The following is a 17932-nucleotide window of genomic DNA, read 5'->3' on the forward strand; positions in this document are numbered from 1 at the left end:
ATAGGTGAGAAAGGAGATCCTTGGTCCTGTGAAGGCTGGATGCCCCAGTGTGGGAGAATTAGAGGGCAGGGAGGTGGGAGTGGGTGGGTGGCAGCACAACCTCATAGAAGCAGGAGGAGGGGGGATGGGATAGGGGGTTTCTGGGGAGGAAATGGGGAAAGGGGATAACATCTGGAATATAAATAAATCAAATATCCAGTAAAAAAAAGAAATGAAAATAAATAGAAACTGAAATACAGAGCACATTCAAGGCAAATGAACCAGACAGCAAGTAATTTTTTTTTTTAACATAGCAAGTCCTATGTTGATTCCTAGGCACACTGTTTATGGTTGCGAAGTCTAGAAATAAAGGCTATTTTTATGTGAGAAAGTTAACTTTAAGTATAATATTTTTTATAATTGTTTTGTAATTTAGCAAGCTCTTGTTTATGCTGACACAAGCAGCATTGAAGCTCATTTTTATAATTCATAGCTACCTCGATGTATTCTTTTAATCTCTGGATTTTTCTTTTTTATCTCAGTAACTCCAAGACTTGTCAATAGAAAGTATTAAGCAGAATTCGAGGCCAGCTTGGTCTACAGAGTGAGTTCCAGGACAGCCAGGGCTACACAGAGAAACCCCCCCCAAAAAAAAAATAAGCCAGAAAGTAGGAATATCATTAAGACATCATCTTTTTTCTTGATACCAGACTTTTTGTCTGTCCCAACTTCTATTTGGATCCCACATATTCCTTTACGGAGTGGAATATCTGGATCATATTTAGTTGTTGATGACTTCCATGGAGGTGACCACCATTTTACCCCTAATATTAGATAACTATCTGAGCTTTGTTTTTTTTTTTTAACTATTCCTTTCTCTTCTGTGATCTAGGTTTTTTTTTCCTCTATTGTCCAAATCCTGTCTCCTTTAATATCTTTATGACTAAGCTGACTCATTAGTGCAGCTGCCTCTGTTCTTTCAGGTCTGTGAAGCCCCTCATACAATTCATATTGCATCCTTATATTTTGCATAGTTGAGAAATCCTATGATGAACAGTTCTCCCACTGGTTTATATATTCATGAACTCGTGTTTTCAGAGTTCTTTCCCACAGTGTTAAGGGCTGTCTTGAGGGTCACAATGTCAACATTTTGCTGAGGATCACCAGATATATTCTCACTTCCTGAAATTATGCTGTTTCTGATCATCATGGAATCATTAACCTTAGCAGGGAGAACATTCTCCAAACGAGCAACATAAAGTAAACTATACACATTATTGTACAAATAAGCCTTATGCCTACAGAAACTTATAGCATGCAAGAAGATCCACTTCCTCCTGCTGGCTCTGCTCCAGGGATAGGAGCTCTATCACACAGTCCCTTCTGTGGCTATGCTGGACCCAGCATCTTTGCTCATGAACACTGATGCAAAAATACTTGCAAACTAAATCCAAGAACATATCAAAAAGATCATCCACCTTAATCAAGTAGGCTTCATTCTAGAGATGCAGTGATAGTTCAACATATGAAAACTTGTCAATGTAATATAGCATAAAAACAAAGTAAAAGGAAAAAATAATTATCTCATTAGATGCTGAAAAGCCTTTGACAATATTCAACACCCATTCATGATAAAAATCATAGAAAGATCAGAGATACAAAGGACATACGTACACATGATAAAAACAATTTACAGTAAGCTCATAGCCAATATCAAATTAAATGGCAAGGATCCCAAAGCAATTCCACTAAAATCAGCAACAAGAAAAGGCTGTATACTCCTGCCATGTTTCTTCAATAAGGGACTTGAAGTTCTAGCTAGATCAATACGACAACTAGGAAATACAAAATGTGAAGAAAGAAATCAAAGTATTGCTATTTACAAATGATACTATATGTAAGTAGCCCCAAAATTTGTACCAAGGAACTGCTAAGGTTGATTACACAATGGAGTATTACTCAGCTACTAAAAACAATGACATTATAAAATTTGCAGGAAAATGGATGGAACCAGGAAAAATAAAGAGCTAACAAACGAACAACAACAACAAATCCTGAGTGAGTTAAGCCAAAACCAGTGTCTTAGTCAGGGTTTCCATTCCTGCACAAAGCCTCATGCTAAGGAAGCAAGTTGGGGAGGAAAGGGTTTATTCAGCCTACTTTTCACCAAAGGAAGTCAGGACAGGAACTCAAGCAGGTCAGGAAGCAGGAGATGATGCAGAGACCCTGCAAGGATGTCACTGGCTAGCTCAGCTTGCTTTCTTATAGAGCCCAAGACTACTAGCCCAGGGATGGCACCACTCACAATGGGTTCTCCCACCCTTGGTCACTAATTGAGAAAATGCCTTATAGCTGGATCTCATGGAGGAATTTCCTCAAGGGAGGCTTCTTTCTCTGTGATAACTTCAGCTTGTGTCAAGTTAACACACAAAACCAGCCAGTACACCCAGAAAGACAAACATGCTATATACTCAGTTATTAAGTGAATATTAGCTGTAAAGAGTAACTACGCTATCATCCATAGACCCAAAGGAACTAAGTAACAAGCAAGGCTCAAGGGGGATGTATGAATCTCTTTTGGAAGGTAAAATAGAATAGATATTCATGTATGGAGAGGTTAGTGGGGAAGAAAGAACAAGAGTGTTCAGATGGAGGAGCATGGAGAGAGAGAGAGGGGGGAGAGAGAGAGAGAGAGAGAGAGAGAGAGAGAGAGAGAGAGAGAGAGAGAGAGAGAGAGAGCGCACTGGGAGAAACAACTGGAATCTTGGGACAACTCAGAGCCGAGCTAGAAATCTAATGCAATAGAAACTTCCTGGAGTCTACAGCAGTGACCCTAGGGAAGACTCCTAAAAAGGGGTATACAGAGCCTGGGCCAGCTATCTCCTTTAACCAGTCAAGACTTCCAGTGGAGGGAATCAGACACTAGCCCAGCCACATAACCTTTGACCTACAGTTGGTCTTGCCTACAAGATGTGCTGGGGTAAAGTTGGCACAGAAATTATGGGAATGGCTAACCAATGACATGTCCAGTCCAGCTTGAGACCCATACTACAATAGGGAACGTACCCCTGACACTGCCTGGAAGGCCAAGACTCAGAAGCTAGATAGCGTGGATAGACCTAGAATAGAACCAAATACAAATGACAAAACAAATAAACAAAAAGTCAATGAAATCATTTCTAATGATATTCTACTATACTCATAGAATGGTGCCTAGTCCAATTGTCATCTGAGAGGCTTCATTGAGTACCTGATGGAATCAGATAAAGAGACCCACAGCTAAACATTAGTCAGAGCTCAGGGAATCCTGCTGAAGATGTGAAGGAAGATTATGTAAACCAGAAGGGTCAAGGATACCACTAAAAACTGACAGTATCAACTAACCTGGGCTCATAAGGGCTCACAAGGCTGAACTGCCAATCAGAGAGTATGCATGGGACTAACATGTCCTCTACATTTATATTATAGTTGTATAGCTTAGGCTTCTTGTGGGACTCCTAACAGAGCAGGAGCAATCTCTGACTCTTTTGTTTGCTTTTGGGAGTTTCTTCATACCAGGTTGCCTCATCTAGCCTTAATACAGAGGGAGGTGCCTAGTTGATACCCATGGGAAGCCTGCATTTTTCAGAAGAGAAGCAAAGGAGGGGGATGAGAACAGAGGGAAAGTGGGGGGAGGGACTGAGAAGAGAGGAGGGAGGTGAAACTATGTCATAAGATGTAAAAAATAATAAAAGGTATTATCAATGGCATAATCCACCAAAAGATTGCTGCAGTTGGCAGTTTGAAAAACATGAAGGAGAAATTAAATACACACACACACACACAATTAAGATGATAAAATGTTTTAATATCCATTACTGCCAGTCACAAATTTAACCATAAAAATATATTTCTCCCTTAGAACTTAACTAATGGTCGCATGAAGTCAACACAACTTGAAATATATTTTAAAACTTAATACCCATACCATGGAAATAAACCATTATAATACTTTTCAGTAATATTTGGAAAAAGTAAGGTGACATTCATTTCTTCACTTTCCAAAATTTTATGAAGCTTTAAAATTAGTGTATTTCAAAATCTCTTTCCTAATCCCTGTCCCCCACAAAGCAACCCTCTTTCAGATCTTACATTAACTCAGTTGTAGCAACATATGACTAATAAATAAATAGATATTTGCAGATAGACAAAGACATCCTGTTTGTATCCCACTTTTTGTTTCCTTTGTTGGTTTATTTACAGTGCTAGCAATAGAAGAAGCCAAGGCTTTGTGCATGCTCAACAAACACTTGACAACCGACCTATACCTATAACTCACTGTGCCATTTTTCTTACTGAGCTGATGTTTAAAGAAATATCTGACAGGTCATTACTGCTGCTCACAAAATTTATCGATCCTGGATCTCTAGTGGTTGTAGATTTCTAGGACTGCACATAACAGAATCTTTTGGGTTCTCAGACTGCTATCTAAATGCACTGATTTCAGTGTTTTCTCACCTAAAGTCTGTTAAATAAAATACAACGGAGTTCATTGATTTGGACTGAGCTACCACAAGAGGCCTCAAGAGACCAATTTCAAATGCAGTCATGCACATTAAAATTCTATATCCCTAAACTAGAACCTGCGAAGATCTGACAATCCAGGAAGTGAGAAGAGAGAAAATAGACAAATCACATTATGCTAGCAAGAGGTTAATTAGCCTTTAAACAGCTAATTGGTGCTGTTGATGTGATTCAGTTGGTGCTTGTCTAGCATGCAGGGAGCCCTGGGTTCCATAATAAAACTGTAAAAGAGCTTGTGGTGATATGCATGTGTAATTCCAGTATTTGGGAGATGGAGGCAGGAGAAAGTTCAAGGTTGGGTGCAGGGAAGATGGGTCAATAGATAAATGAACTTACCATACAAGCCTGAATTCAATCCCTAGATCTCACATTAAAAAACCACATATGATGGCTCACATCTGTAATCCCAGTTCTTATATGGTGATCTGGGAGGCTGAGATAGAAGAATAGCCAGTGGACGATATAGTGAAGAACCAGACTGCCTCCATCTTGGTCTTAAAAGCTGTCTTGCAGTAAAGACAAACTAGATTAATTCCTGTTGATGATTAAACCACTGTTTCTCAAGGATTAGGCTATGCCCCACCTGTAACCATAACTACAGATGGTTCTGTACTGCTGGTTCCAGGAATGGCAATCATGCCTTTGTTGGCAAAAGTTATTGAGAAGTATCTTGCATCCCTACCTTTATTTCAAATGTGTATATGACTGCCTCATTATGGCTACCTTTTTACACTCACCTTACAGCCATGTCTTTGTTTCAAATGGTCATTAGGACTAATTTATTTACCATGTTCTTTTAATTGAGTCTATTTTGCTAACTAAATGCACCCATTTGGAAAACCCCTATCCATGAACTATAAAAATCATTCGTTTCCTTACATTTAATGCTGACCTCTAGAACCCCACCTTAGGGGGAGGCAGCCCTGTGTACATGAATAAAAACCTTGCTTTAATTAATTGCTTGCTTTAATTAATTTGACCATGATGATTTGGGTCAGTGGTCTTTCTCCTGTCCTTGTTGGGATTAGCATTAGCCTGGCATCAAGACTAAATGAAAATTTCATTTCTCCAAATTCCTAAAGAAAAAGGAATAAATGGCTATCTGTTGCACCTATTAGCATAGCAAAGCATACGCTGACCTCTAGGCTCCTTCAGTATCACACATACCCATTACTGTGTTCAAAAGTATAGCTTTTCTCACCTCCTCCACTACCATAAACTTCCCCAGCCCAAGACTTCCCTACTTCCCAGCTAATTATGTTACTTATAATACTCTGCTATTTTGACTATACTCTCTCAGACTCTCTCTCTGTGTCTCTCTCTCTCTCCCTCTCTCCTGCTCTCTCTCTCTCTCTCTCTCTCTCTCTCTCTCTCTCTCTCTCTCTGACTTCCTCCTCCACCTCCCTCTGCTCTCCTGTGCTCTTCATCTCTCTGTTTTCCTCTCTCTATCTCTCTGCTCTATTCCTGCTTCTCTCCTGCCCATATCCAGTCTGCTGACCATGCTCAGCCTACTACTTTCTTCTCTCTTCTCTGGAATCTTCCATATGTGCCTCTGGTCTCTCTCTCTCTCTCTCTCTCTCTCTCTCTCTCTCTCTCTCTCTCTCCCTCTCCCTCTCATCTAAAACCTTTCCCCTTAACCAGACCATGGAGCAGTCATGTTGTCAACACCTGGAATGTATTCAGCAACAAAAGGAACAAGAGAGACTCCCTCTACAAGGATAAAGGCAAAAATCAACAAAACAACTATGGAAATTTGGCCTCAAATTGTGGCATGAGAGAGCTTTGAGGCTTTGGATCCCCCCTCAAATTTTCCTGATAACAGAAGAAAGATAAAACATCAGCTTTGCCCAGCCATAAAATTTAAATTACCATATGAAAAAGTGGAGATGCTTTGTCAGGCCCTATTAAGGCAAATATACTTCATCATGGTAAAAAGAATGGAACCTGGCTCTACTTTTAGCCTTGGGTGAAGACCTGACATTCCAAACTAGCCCAAATATTGCCTAGCATTGTCTCTTCCTTTTGAGTTAACCCAGCTATGCCTGTCGATCACTGGGGATCCCTTCTGCCCCACTCCCCGAGGAAATCGGATTCATCCAGAAACATGCTAAGAAAAGGGAAGCTCCATTTCCCTATTCTTGGCTACTAAGATTTACAGCTTTCATTTTTTGATGATTTTCTCTCAAATCCTAATAAAATTATCCTCAAAACTCCTTTGAAGTCAGCTTCTAGATTCTTCCATTAATGAGACTAAGAACCAGAAAAAGGGAACCCTTATTTTCCAGAAACATCAGCACCCCCACCAAAATACACACACACACACACACACACACACACACACACACGAAATAAATAACTTAATTTTTTGAGACAAGTTTCATGTATCCCAGGCCTGCCTTGAACTAGGTAGCTGAGTATGGTCTTGAACACCTGATCCTCCTGCCTACACTTCTTAGGTATATTACAGAACCTCATCATCTCTGCTTCCCATTTAGCATTGTTTTGAATTTTTAAAAACTATTTTTGTGATCAGATAACAGGCATGTGCCACCACAGTTGATGTAGTGTTAGAGCTGAAACCCAGAGAGGGCTTTGTACATGCTCTACCCAATTAGCTGCTGCCCTGCTAAGGTTGAAGTCTGACTTTACCAGAAAGTCCTGGGCTCAGTGCAAAAATGGAAGACTCCCTTTGTCTGCAAGGCTTCTTCTTAATATGGGGAATCTCAGACCCCACACCCTATACCTGTGGAATGTTGCATAGCCTTAGTTAGATTACAGGTTCAGCTTCCTGTCTCCCAATAATAATCTGTTCAGATAGCACCTGAGATTCTGGTAATGTCTCCCCATGCTAATGAAGTATCTTAGTACCTTAGCTTTCAGCCAATAACATGTGCCCAACGTGGATTTTCCTGGGCCCCAGCCCAACTCCAAAATTATATAACCCTTGATTCACCTGAAGTAAAGTTGATCTTTCTCCCTAAAGCTGGTACTGATGTTGTAATTACCATTCCTACTCATGGGTTATCCTAAACCCTGTTTGTTGACTCTGCTCCCTTCATCCTCCAGGGCCAGTGGCCAATAACTCCAGGGAGAAGGAAGAGCCACACTTAACCACAGCCCCAAGACCCAGTTAATCTTTGAAACAATAAGTTTAAAGTCATCTTCAGTTACCTAGCAATTTTGAGGCCAGCCTGTAATACCTGAGATCTTTTCTCAAAAAAAAAAAAAAAACCAAAAAAAAAAAACAAAACAAAACCTGATAGTTTCCTGCTGATATACTAAACTTACTAACTTCCCTTGCATACTATATTAGCTATTTTTGCCCCTTAAGGGGCCACAACTCATCTTCTGTAGGCATTTTGGCACAGGAGAAAGATGCCCCCTTACAGTAAATAACATGCTCCTGGGTAAGGCCAGATAAAGCCTCCTTTTTTTTTTTTTTTGCCTTCTGTCTCTACAGTTCCCCTGAAATAATCTAACATAATGACACCAAAACCCAGGGAAGCATCTGAAACCTTGTCCCTAGCATACTCTAGAGCCTGAGGGCTAGGGCCACCAATTTTTTCAGAGATTCTTTTCTTTTAACTCTCTGTTCCTTTCTTTTCTCTCTCACCTTACCATCTCCTCCTGAAACAGTCTGACCTGAGAGACCTAATTGAGAAACTCGTAAGTTCAAGCAGAAGACTAGGTCCCAGGGTGAAACACATACAGCTGCAGCTTCTGGGAGTCATCAGTCCTACAGCATTCTTTTCTGAACTCAAGAGATAATGTTTCCTAGCAACCCTGAGAATCACCCATCCTACTGCAATCTTTTCTGCACTTAGAAGATACTGTACTCTTCCCTAGCAGCTGTTAATTAATGGTCAGATGTTCTCAGGATGGCCAAGCCAGAGCCGTTAGCAACCTTGATGCCCAAAATGGGCCAATCACCTCAAAAGTCAACTTGCCCATAAACCTCTTACCCAATCATGTAATGCCGAGGCTTAGATACCCTGCTTGCATTTTTTTTGTCCTTTAAAAACCCTTTCCCCTAGACCACAAGGTCACTTTTCTTATCCTGTTGCATCAGGAAGGTCTGTGGCCCAAGTTCAAGAGCTTGAATAAAGACCCTCATGTGCTTGCATCAGAGTTGCGGTTCCTGGTGGTCTCTTTGAGGTTTTTTAAATCTGTGCACAACAAACCTAGTTAAGAGGCTATACTGCATTTGACCAGAACATGAATGTTGTATAGCAAAAGGAAGTGACAAGGTCATACATTGGACCTAACTCAGAGGTGTCCTGGTTAGGCCTAGGAGCTCCCTGGAGCTTTCTTCTATACGATGCATTTGATCAAAGGAACTGGAGACATTCTACTGGCTACAAATCCACTCAATTGACCAAAAGCTCTGAAAACATACCACTAGTTCTGTGGTAGTTTAATTCGAGAGTTATAGCAGTTGGGGATGCTTCGCTACTTTCTAGGAGCATATGACTATTTCAAGAGAATACTCTAGGCAACTGGATATTGACCTCTGGTTTTGCCTTTATCCCTCATCCACTCCAAATTTTCTGTAGATACTTTCTTGCTTAAAGATTTTAAGAGCTTTTCAATGACTGAGATTGGCCAAAAATTCCTGGAATTCTTGACTGGCCCATATCCCACAATTCAGAGAACCTTCCAATGGCCCTCTGATCTTAGATCTGTGATTCACTGGAACTCCATAATTGAAGCATCTACTGCTGGCCCAAATTCAGAACTTTTGGGTACTTTTAGTGTCTAGACTGATTCAGATAACCCCTTACAACAAAATGGTAGCATATTCTGAATCCACTTCCCCCATAATACTCTCAGCTAGCTTAAATCTTTCTCAAGACTCTGGCTAACAACCATCCTCAAAGACTGAATGCATACCTGTTTCTGCTGGCCCTTCAAACTTATATCTGTTCCTAAGGGAGATAACAGAACTCTTATGCTTTTGACATACCTGTGCTTCTGCTTCCCAAGGCCCAAAAAATCCTGCTTGTATCTTTAGTAGCTAAGTACTAAAAGCATTTCAGGCTCTCTGCTCCCATCAATTGACACACACAAACTGGTTATTGGTATCTAGATTGCTGGATTCAGACTTACAGAGATCTAAATGTGTTTTGACTATGGATAATATTGAAAAAATTGTTTCAAGCTATTCTACTCTACTCATTTGGTTCTGGGGTTAGAATTTTGTCTATCTGCTCCAGACCCAAGTATGTTTACTTAAAAGTTTCCACCAAAACCTCTGTTCTGGGTCTGGCTGGCTACCTGACTCTGTGACGGGGAGCAGGGCAAAAAAAAAAAAAAAAAAAACAATCGGAATAGCAGAGAGCAGGACAGAAAAATAGAATACCCAGGAAGATACTTTGAGCTTGACAGCAGCTAAAATATAAATTATTTATCATAAAGGTTACATATAGCAAGTTGTTTAACTTCTAAATTCTGCCCATTTTTCCTTGATTTTTGTTTACTATCTTTAAAGCTTTTGTTCAGCTTTAACTTTCTATCTTTTAAGATTTGTAAGTTCATTGAGTATGATTTAATAAATGTGCAAAATCAATAGTAAGACGTTAGTTTGAAACTTGTAACAGAAAGGATTGACAGTAAAAAAAAAACTCTATACAGAGGTAATTGTAATTTGCTAAAGTGTGCTTCTTTGCAAATTGAATTCAACTTTTGTTTAGGAAAAGGGTGTGTATCTGATAGTTTCACCATACAAGATGTATACCTTGGAGTAAATAACAACTATGGGGCTTATCACTATCTCGGCTGGTGATCTCATCAGGACCACATGATTTTACCATGATCTTGATTAAGATGGTCACATGGTATTCTTCTACTCACCACTGTATTCCTTCTTTCACATTAAGAAGCCAAGACCAGGCCCCCAAGATACTTTGCTATAAAACTGGGTCATACTCAACAGAGGAATCACCAATGGCCAAGAAACACTTAAAGAAATGTTCAACATTCTTAGTCATCAAGGAAATGGAAATGAAAATAATCTCAAGATTCCATCTTACACCCAACAGAATGGCCAAGATCAAAAACTCAAGTGACAGCCCATCCTGGCGAAGATATGAAGCAAGGGGAACACTCTTCCATTGCTGGTAGGAATGCAAATTTGAACAATTACTTTAGAAATCTATTTGGTGGTTTCTCAGAAAAGTAGGGCTAGCTCCAGGAGTCTAATGGAAGAGTGGGACATAAAAGTGAGCAAGGTGGAGGTGTCAAGGATATCACAAGAAGATCTACAGAGTCAACTAACTTGGGACAATAGGGGCTCACAGATACTGTGCCATCAACCAGGGAACATGCAAGGGCTGGATTTAGGCCACCTATATACATTTGTAGCAGATGTATAGCTTGGTCTTCATGTGGGTCCTCTGATAATTGGAACAGGGATTGTCTTTGTCTCTGTCTCCTGCCATTTGATCCCCTTTTCCTACCTGTACTGCCTCATTTGGGCTTCAGTGGAAGAGAATGTGCCTAGCCCTGCTGGGACTAGATGTGCCAGGGTAGGGTGGTACCCAAGGGAGGCTCCCCCTTCTCTGAGGAGAAGAGGTCATTGGGGGAAGGATTTGTAAAGGTGAAACTTGGAGGAGAGAAGGACAGAGGCTTTAATCAGGATGTAAAGTGAATACAAATAAATATTTTTTTTGGAAAAAACACCCAAATCATACCAAAAATTATAATGTTTTTACTATCTTTCTTCAGCTTTAGTTATTTGGCTAAACTGAGTCATATAAAAAGTGATATTTTTTTAAAAAGCACACAAAAAGGTCAGTCTCTCTGTGAACTCTCTGTATTTATAGTTTAAAGTTTATTTTGATACTAAAGTATTTTTAATTTAAGAATTATAATTTTAAAGGCTCCAACAGAACAGAAATAAAACTATAAAATCATAATCTCATAAAAGAGTTCCTTACTAATTGCAAACTCTTAGAGTACCTGCACTGTCACCTTGAAGCCTACAATGAATATGCAGACTTTGGCAGTGATGCTTGTAGTTGTTTTCTAAAAAATTCCAAAAGACAAATTTGTTACTTGTTAAAATTCATTTTGATGCAATTATTTCACTTTACAAATTAGGCCTGTCACAACTCTACTGGCTGGTTTTGTGTCAACTTAACAGAAGCTTTAGTCACCAGAGCGAGCCTCAGTTGAGAAAATGCCTCTGTAAGTTTGGGGTGTAGGTAAACCTGCAGGGTATTTTCTTTATTAGTAACTGATGAGGAGGGACCAGACCACTGTGTGTGGTGACATTCCTGGCCTAGAGGTCCTGAGTTCTATAAGAGCACAGAATGAGCAAGCCAGGGGAGCAAGCTAGTAAGCAGCACCCCTCCATGGCCTCTGCATCAGCTCCTGCCCTGTTTGAGTTCCTGTCTTGATCTCCTTCAATAATGAACAGCAATATGGAAGTTTAACCCAAAGAAACCCTTTCCTCCCAACTTACTTTTTGGTCCTGGAGTTTCGTAACAGCAATTAAAAACCCTAATTAAGGAAACAACCATCCTATTTTTAAAATAAAATTATGTTAAGTAATATGGTTACTACTATCACTGTCTTGACCTAAAGACTTGTCTGTTGGCAGAGGGACTAAAGTGTTGGCTTTAGCCTTCTTTGTCAATTTAGACTATGTTACATATAAGTTATTTATGACAGATTGGACATAAGTGACTATTTTTGTCTTTCATCTGTTGGCTGAGTGCATGAAATTCGAACGTAAAGATGTTTAAAAGAGTCTGTTAATAAGGTTAATTTTAAGAAGCTTATTGTTGCTTGGTGTAAGCTTTGTAAATACGAACCATTTCCTCTTGATGGGCAGTCAGTGTCTCTGGGAATACACTTTTTAAAATTGAAAATCATTTCTTTTTCAGAAATCCAACATAGAGTTAAATTGTCTCTTGAAATACAGGTATGGCACGCTGATGTTAAGAAAAATATGAATTGTCAACTGGGCATGGTAGTGCATGCCTTCAATTCCAGCACTTAGGAGGCAGAGGCAGGTGGATCTCTGAGTTCAAAGCCAATCTGGTCTACCAAGCAAGTTCCAGGACATCCAGGGCTACACAGAGAACCCTGTCTCAAACAAACAGGAAATAAAAATATGTATTGTCATGTTTTCAAATACTAGAAATGGTCACTTAAGGTCCCAATTTTTAAATTTTACTTTGTCAAATTATTTCTAACCAAAGTTGTGTTTTGTTTGAGACACTCTGGTTTTGCTCATTAAATAATATCTGATATTGTTAATATTTGAAACAAATATACAAAGTTCATCATATGTGGGAGTAAGGAATATCAGTTAAATGTTACCTGTTCAGATTCATCCCTTGGATGCCGACTTTAACTGATTCCTTTTACAAAGCTTCAGGTGCCTGTTCCTTCTGCAGGAGTTTGATGTAAACAAACAACTAATTACAATTATCCCATCTTTCTACAGAACTCTGTTACACTCTTCAGCCAGTTGTACAACTGCATTTAACATATGTTATATTGACTCTTGATGTAACCGTTTTTCTCACGTAGTTTTGTCTCTTAATGTTCCCCACAATGTTGTACAGTTATTGCCACCTGACTTATGTTCTGGATCGTTGCCAGCTGTTAAGTTTTATCATAGCCTCTTAGATAGAATCTCTTCTCAGATGCTCTAACCTCTGCCTGTCCCATTGCCTTTTGCGTCAGCTATGAAGGCATTACACTGAAGATTGGTGACTGAAATTCCTAAAAGCAGCACTGAAAGTGAACTAATGGGCAGGTCATGGGCTGTCTACTCCATCCCTCTTCTTGCCACTCTAAATATTGTTTTGGGGACTCAGAACTAAAACAGCTGGAATGGAATCTTCTTTGCATCCATTACTCTCTCTGTGTCACCAGCTCAGATCAGCCTGTGCCCTGCAGGAACAGCTCCACTCCTTAGCTGCTGCAATACTCCAGAGGTAAAAGGGACTAGATCTGACTGCTGCTAAGGATGTGACCTCCTCAAACAATAACTTCTACACCACCAACAAATCTTACCTGGTTGCAAACGGGGTCTAAAGACACAGGGACCAGACAAAAACTCCTTGTGGTTCTCACCCACTCTGGCTTTTCCCTCTTGATCATTCTTTCTTCATTATTCTCATACTTTGGTTCTTACCCGGTCTTTTAAATGTTTGACTTACTGAACTTCCCCCTATACTCAAACAAAATGTTCCGCACGAGCTCCCTCCAATAATTTTTACCCTACAACACCTCCATTTGTTCCCGACACAGCTATAAAAAGGCCCGTTTTAGATGCAGTGGAGAAAATGGCTAAAAGGGGCCTTCATCCGTTTCACCCTGGGCCAAACGCAATTCTTTACCTTGGTCTTCTCTTTTCTCCTATTCCCATTCTTTGATGCTCTCTAGCTCCCTGCTACTTCTGTTGGCTCATTTTGGTGCAACAGTTCTGACAGTGGGACTAGTTACTGTTACCTTGAGTCAACTCTATGCCTACTTCCTCTCACTGGCCCACTCCATTTCTCCTGCCTCTGTCCCTTTCTAGTCCTCAACCTTCCCAGAAAATCTCCGGTTTACTGTGTAACCAAATCATCTGCTAGTAGACCTCTAATAATTAGTATCCAGATCTCTTCAGGAAGACAGGATGATAATTGCCTGATTCATCCCAGCCAGTCAAGTTAAGACCCTCTGCCTACTACATGACTGGAGGATCCCCTACTTCAGTGGGTCCTGGACCAAAAAAACAAAAAACAAAAAAAAGACCCTCCTCATCAGTAAACAACTTTAACTGTCCTGCACTACATTTTCTTTTAAACGTCTTCTCAGTTAAGAATGAGTTTCCTGCTGAAAGACTACACTTCCCAGCTTCCTTTGTGGACTATGCAAATCATTTCTACCCAATATAAGAGGCCACAGCCCACATTCTTTTGTAGGCATTTTGGCCATCCACACACCTGGGTAAGAAAGATATCCCCAGGCAGTGAGCACCCACTTGTGGAAGTCAAATCAGTAGGATCACTAGGTTCTGGAGTTACAGGTAGCTGGGAGCCACTAGCTGCACTTAAATAATCTAACAGAAACAACGTTACCAATGTGGTTTTTATTCCTTGGTTTTGCTTTTCTCAGCCTTTCCTGCAATCAAACCCTCCCTCCGCTCAGTTCACCAATTCCTGGTGAATGTTGTACAGTTTATAAATGGTTAATTTAAAAAATAGATCGTTAAAACTCAATGACTTGACATTTTACTTAATTTTTTTAAGATTTATTTTATGAACTGTAAGATTTATTTTATGAACAGTTAAGAGTATTTACTGTACTAGTAGAAGGCTCAGGTTCAGTTCCTAGCACCCATCTTGTGACTCCCAACTGCCTGTAATTCCAGTTCCATGGAATCCAATATCTTCTTCTGACCTCTGAAGGCTCTTGCATAGACATGGTCCACATACATACAGATATATAAAATAAAGTGAAATAAATAAACACATAGTTTTAAAATCATTATTTGTGTGTGTGTGTGTGTGTGTGTGTGTGTGTGTGTGTGTGTATGTGGTATGTCCATGTGTGTACTGCACATGCTTGTGAAAGTCAAATGAGTAGGGTCACTAGGATCTGGTATTGCAGGTAGCTTGGAGCAACTAGATATGGGTGCTAGTAACTGAACTCTGATAGCCTGAAGAGTACTATGTGGTCTTAACTGTTAAATCACCTTTCTAGACCTTTATTTATTTTTTTGAGACAGAGTCTCAGGTAGCCCAGCTTGTCCATAAATGCATTATATAGCTGAGGATAGCTTTGAACTTTTGGTTCTCCCATCTCTACCTCCATTATAGGCATGTACCACCCCATCTGGTTGATATAGTCCCTGGAATCAGACCAGGGGTTCTGTGTGGACTAGGCAAGCACTACCAACAGATCTAGACATCCAGTTTCTCATGCCTTAACATGCCAGTTCACACATGATGTGTTCAGGAATAAGAAAATAATAGGAATTTACTTACATTTGTGAGACAACTCCCAACATACTTTTTTTTTTTAAGTCAAAGTGGCACTGCTGCCTTGACCACTGTCTGGTCATAGCCAGTAGGTCAAGTTGCAAGATGAATAAAAACACTCACCTGTATTTTCACAAATGCTGATGAAATAGAATATTGGGTTTCGAATTTTGTATTTGATTTCACTCTGTAACTTATAGCCAAGTCATTAAATTACGGCTTTTTTTCCTCTTCGTTTCTTTTCCATGTGCCTGTAAAATAAGTAATACTTAGTTTTCATCATCTCTGTACAAAACACATCACACATTTGTCAGTCACACCCTCATTTATGTACTCATTGCCAGACTTACTCCACAAGACCATCATAAGTGGATGTTCTTCTGATTTCTCGATCTCTACTATTCTCCACTTAAATGACAACTAACTTTATGAAACTCCTGACAAGGATAAGTTATATGTATTTTTCTTTCACATTTACTAGAGAAAAGCCCATTCTTTCGCTGCAAAAGAAAACATGCTTTACCATAATCAGAAGTCAAGAATTGCCAACAAATCGAAGAGTTAGAAGGTCAATGTAATGTATCCATTACACTTCCATTTTGAAATGCATCTTTGTGCTTAGTGGAAACACAACTGAGTGGAAGACTTACAGGGGTAGGGGGAGGGGTGGACAGAAGCCTAGTTCTCTAAAACACTTCCAGAACACCTGGCAGGCTAGTTTTACCCCTAAGAATTTGACTATCCATTCATTTGCTAAATGCTCAGTCTCTTAGTAGGGAGGGAACAATTCCCCTTCCCTTTCTGCTCACTGCTGTCTTTCTTCACTTTCCCTGGGTGCTGGCGCCCCTCAGGCTTCGACCTCTGACTTTACCCTTCTCCATGTCTAACCACACTCCTTTACTGTTGCCAACACGATGCCTTTCTGTGCCCTCAGTCAAGGCTCTAGTATGCTTGTATCCCCATTCCTTCACTCCTGCCTGCATTCCAAATACTCTCTTTTTTTGCAGTTACTTCCCTGGATGTTGTTTTCATAGATCTATCAATGTATGTCATTTGCCAAGGCCACAGCCTATATGGAAATCCATCTTCCCCGTCCTCTGTCTGTCAACCTATTGTCTCCTGTTCACTGCTGCAGCAAAGTCATAGCTTAAGGTTCTGACATTACCCAGATATCCCAGGCAACAAATTGCAAGGCCTATGTCCAGGCTGACCTTGACAGGAACCATAAAAGCTCAGTAAAAGGCTAATTAAGGTGTGTTTCAGCAAACATCTTTATTCATAGTGAACTAAGTAGAAGACAGGGAGGGCTGTCAAGAGTAGTCTCACAAATGAAGATGGGTTCTTTCTTAATTCACATGGGGGAAAAAAGGAGTATTGTAAGTTAATTGGAAAGCTTTGCCATTCATAATTCCTGATAAAATATAGTCAAAGGGTACTGAAAGAACACAAAAATGGAGACAAGAATATCCCTTTTAAGAAAAATCACTGAACAAGGTTTAAGCAGTGGTTCTCAACCTTCCTAAAGCTGCTACCATTTAATACAGTTACTCATGTTGTGGTGACTCCCAACAAGAAATTATTCTGTTACTACTTCATAATTGCAATTTTGCTACTGTTATGAATTCTAATATCTGATATGCAGGATATCTGATATGTGCCCCCCACAAAAGTCACATGGGTTGATAACTTCGTAAACACTTGAAGCAGCAGGGAGGAGAAAGATAGGGTTAGCATCTTGTGAGCTAAAGTCAGCAATGGAGTTTTGGTAGGAAAGAAAAGGTCATCAGAAAAAAAATGAGAATGGTAAGTGAATGCTTAGGATTTTGGTCAGTATCCAAAGAAAAGATTAAAAGGGGGAAAAATAGTTCTGCTATTAGAACGAAATCCAGAAAAACAATTCACTGCTTCTGTTTTGGACAAGATTTCTTTAACATACCCCTGGCTGGCCTGGTTGATCTTGAACTCAACAGAAATCCTCTTGCCTCAACTTCCCCTGAGGTCTTCTAAGCTGGCATCTAGATCTAAGATATCAGTTAGGAGATTAGGATGAACTGCTAGGTTGGAAGAATGGGTGCTTAGCAGTCACACAGCCCTGGCTTTGATTTCCCAGTACAACACAAATTGGATAATTTAAATATCTGGGTGATGAAGAAGGAGATTCTTCAGAAAACCCTGTGTTTTTTAAAAAAAAGGCACAAGTTTTAGCAGCTTCAAAGAAAAAACTCCACCATAGGCTCATAATGAATGACATTATTTTAAAGAATTTAGAGATGCAGCCTTGTTGGGGTAGATGTGGCCTTCTTGGAAGAAGTATGTCACTGGGGATGGGCTTTGGGTTTCAGAAGCTCAAGCCAGGCAGTGGCTGGTAAATCTCCCTCTCTCCCTCTCCCTCTCCCTCTCCCTCTCCC

The 17932-nt window shown here is 40.0% G+C and overlaps 1 protein-coding gene across 2 annotated transcripts in view; it reads right to left on the minus strand.

Annotated features, from left to right (window-relative positions):
• Positions 1-17932, minus strand: part of Frmpd4 (FERM and PDZ domain containing 4) — a 992697-nt gene that overhangs the window by 924969 nt on the left and 49796 nt on the right. For both annotated transcript variants that reach the window (XM_028761843.1, XM_028761867.1), the window contains exon 2: positions 15648-15775. The gene's annotated coding sequence lies outside the window, so the exon portion shown is untranslated. The remainder of the gene's footprint in view (positions 1-15647; positions 15776-17932) is intronic.

The sequence above is a fragment of the Grammomys surdaster genome, unplaced genomic scaffold, assembly GCF_004785775.1.
Source record: "Grammomys surdaster isolate TR1022 unplaced genomic scaffold, NIH_TR_1.0 131, whole genome shotgun sequence".
In the NCBI taxonomy this organism is placed as follows: domain Eukaryota; kingdom Metazoa; phylum Chordata; class Mammalia; order Rodentia; family Muridae; genus Grammomys; species Grammomys surdaster.